Here is a 3,643-nt window from a genome sequence, read left to right as displayed (position 1 = left end):
TGAGATAGAATGTTTAGCAAAACTTTTGTTCTCAATATTGTTTGTTATATTTATTATTTGTTATTATTGTATATAGTTGTATTTGGTTTAGTTCTGTCTTATTTAGACAAAAAGGGGAGATGTAGGGTTAAGTCCCGCCCCTTAGGGGGCATGTTCGCCTCAGGCTAATGTTTACCTATAAATCTGGTGAGCGGTTGCAGAGCTTGCTTCTGCTTTCCTGGTCTCCATGGGAACGGTGGTTCTGTAAGTCTATTTCACCATTAAAGCTGTATATATTTTTACAATCTGTCTGCATTCGTTTACACTGTTACATACTTTATTATAATGAAATTAGAAAGAAAAGTATTAAAGAGCAACCATGAAATATCCATTCATAGGAAAACTTGTCCAAGCCAAAATTCTGTCCATTTCAATGAACTTCTATATAGTTAGAATAGCAATGCTAAAGCCATACAGCTTTGCTTGGGGTTTTACATTGTCACTAGCAATTACATTTTTATGCCCCTTTGCACCAGAAAAAGAAAAATGTCAAAGTAAAAAAATACAAAATAGTTATTTTTATATCCTCTTTTATAAATCATGGACACATTTACCTGTTCATTACCTATTTCTATGTTCTTTGTATCCTTTCTAAATGCTATAATGAAGTTGTACTGGTACCCATTTACATATATACATGTATACATTATAGGCTAGGATCTGCATATGAAGGAGACCATGTGATCCTGTTTCATTGTGAGATTTTGTGACTTAGCTTAAAATTATATTTTATAAGTGCATCAATTTTCCTACACATTTGTGATTTTATCTTTTACTGTGGTCAATTAATAGTCAATTTTACTTAAGAACACATATTTACTTTTCTATTTTTCTCTTTTTGGTTATGTAAGTGGGCCCTATTTTCTTGCTATAATAAATAGAATAGCAATGAAAATGGATGTTGAAATGGGTACGATAAGGAAGTCTCTTGATATAGACCCAAGAGTGAAATATCTTGGTCAAATAGTAGTTCCATTTTCCATTATTTTGATAAACCCCAAGACATATAACCATATCGGCTGTATAAATTCTTTCAAACTCTTTTTATGAAGCCAGCATTACATTGATGTCAAAGCAGATAAAGATAGAAAAACAATAAAGGAAATAAACAAGTCAATACCCATAAAACTAAAATTCTCAATAAAATAATAGCAAAAAAAATACAGGATACACCAAAGCCACCTTTCATTATTATTAATTTTTATGTGAAGTGGAATGTATTAAGCCTATTTATTTTCTGGTATTGGGATAGGCTAGAGTGGTTCTTTTATGATCAGGGCTTCCTGAGGAACAAGTTAATTGGCAGGAACTATTTCAGTTTTCCTTTAGGGTAGAATGTAGAACATATATCTGTCTGTGAAACCACCAAGCAGCCAAGAACTCCTGACAGAATGAAAGCCACAAATAGGTCACTTTTATTGACAGCTTTTTCCTGGGTCCTTTGAACATCAGGTGGTCAAAGTAAAGACACTCTCAGCTACGAGAGTATGGTGGGCCTCAAACAATATGAACAGCTCATTAAGGCTGCTAATCCAATCAGCTGACAATACTCCCATATTCATTTCAGTTAATCTTAAAAAGATAAGGTGCTACCTACTTAACTTTCTGTATTAACTTTTTGAGCGTGACAGGTCAGTAAACAACTGGATACCAATCAAAACATATCATTTCGTAATTAAAATGAAAATCAGTGATTTTTATTCCTTATCAGGACAAAACAGTGCCTGGACACAATAGAGTAATGATTCATGAGAACAAAGGGCCAAAAGATGGAAAACACAGAGAAGTCAGGTTACTGATACTCACCAGCCACCAGTTGTGACTATTTAAAATAGCAATGCAGCCTCTTAAGATGGACGAGAGAGTATAAAAAGCCAAAAAGGTAGATAAAAGGATCAGAATATTCTGGGTGACTCTGGACTCAGGCGACATTCTACTGGAACCATGAGTGCTGCCGATGTGTTGAACCCTCTGCTTGTGTCTGTAGAGAATGATAATCATGGAGCCACTGGACAAGGCTATGATCACAGAAAGAAAGACTTCAGGGCAAACCACCAATGCTGCACAGAGTGAATCAACAATTTCATCCCGCCCCACAGTGGAGCAGTATCCAAAATCTCATTTCTGTGATACATTTTTGCTGTTCCTCTTGAAAACTGTGTATGAAAAATAAATAAAATTTATGGACATGTGCAGGATCCAGAGGAGGAAAATGTGGCAGCTGATGTACTTCTCAACTTTGCCTTTATGATCCTTCCAGCAAGATTTCCTGGGGCAAATGGTCAATGTCTGAAAGACACTAAGGAGGCAAGTGATACCAATGGACACACTCCTACCACATCCTTGAATGTACATCAGGAGCTCACATCCAAAATCATCCAAGAATTGCTTAAGTCCCCAAACTGCCATAGTTTGGGGCACTCCTGTAGAGAGAATGATCAAGGTATTGGCTGCCAGTACGTTCATCAGAATCACATCTGTGGGCTTTAATGTGCATTTTCTGCAGTAAAGGATTAGATAGTAGAAAATTAGAGAGAAATTTCCCAGTATTCCAGTTGCAGTTTGTGATAACAAAATAATGCTGATAGCCAGATTCCACAGGCTCATTCTATGTCTTGGTGCAATTTCCTTTAGAATATGGCCCCACTATTCTTCTGGTAGATTATTACTTACAAATGTATGCAGCCTGCAGTAGAGGAGGAAATATATATATAGATATATTATTTTATATGTATGTTACTGTGAGGATGAACAATAGATTAGAATATACCTAATGATGAAGGAGAGATACCAAACTTTAGAGAAAATGAACCATTCAGAATGCTGTGACATTGGCTCATGAGTAACAATGAAAAGTGACAGTCCATATAAAGAAGTGTAATGCAAGACTTCCAGAGTACAATATTATCCAGTCATGATGCTAATAAAAACAACTTCAACAATGTCCAAAAATAAATTATATCAATGCTTAATGTATCTTTTTAGAGATATGGAATGAGAAATTTATAATGCCACTGAGAATATATCTATGGCTTTGTGGCATGGCGAATGACCCTTCACCTTTTCTCATGCACAGCCCTCTTTGGTTTAATCTGAAATTATCTCTCCCCTTTCTACTTTTTTCTTGAAGACTCTCTTGGAAAAGTACCCAACCCAATTCTTGAAACTGGCAGTCAAAATGTCTCAAATAACTGCATGTTTTTAGTTTCTTTTATCCTGTTTGATCGCTCCTCACCCACTTCTGTAAACTATCATGCAGGATATACTTGTTCTGGTTTGATTGCCTTTTAAAGCTCCCTGTAAAATGAATTAGAGGCAACACTGTGAGAAATGTTTCTTTGCAATAAATAATCATGTCCACTTAAACCAGATTCTCAATTTCAAGTTTCATCATGCTGAATGGAATTTGGTTCTTTACCCTCTAACAGTTTTTTTTTTTTGAGGCAGAGTTTCTTTGTAGTTTTGGAGCCTGTCCTGGAACTAGCTCTTGTAGAAAGGCTGGCCTCGAACTCAAAGAGATCCACCTGCCTCTGCCTCCTGAGTGCTGGGATTAAAAGCATGTACCACCACCACCTGACCCTGCAACAGTTTTTATAGGACAACA

General features: G+C 36.0%; 1 pseudogene; it reads right to left on the bottom strand.

Moving 5' to 3' along the window:
* Positions 1 to 1,726: 1,726 nt before the first annotated feature.
* LOC101986630 lies at positions 1,727 to 2,649 on the bottom strand (annotated as a pseudogene).
* Between the last annotated feature and the right edge of the window lie 994 nt (positions 2,650 to 3,643).

Source organism: Microtus ochrogaster, unplaced genomic scaffold, assembly GCF_000317375.1.
Source record: "Microtus ochrogaster isolate Prairie Vole_2 unplaced genomic scaffold, MicOch1.0 UNK47, whole genome shotgun sequence".
NCBI lineage: Eukaryota > Metazoa > Chordata > Mammalia > Rodentia > Cricetidae > Microtus > Microtus ochrogaster.
This window is presented reverse-complemented; position numbering and strand designations above follow the sequence as displayed.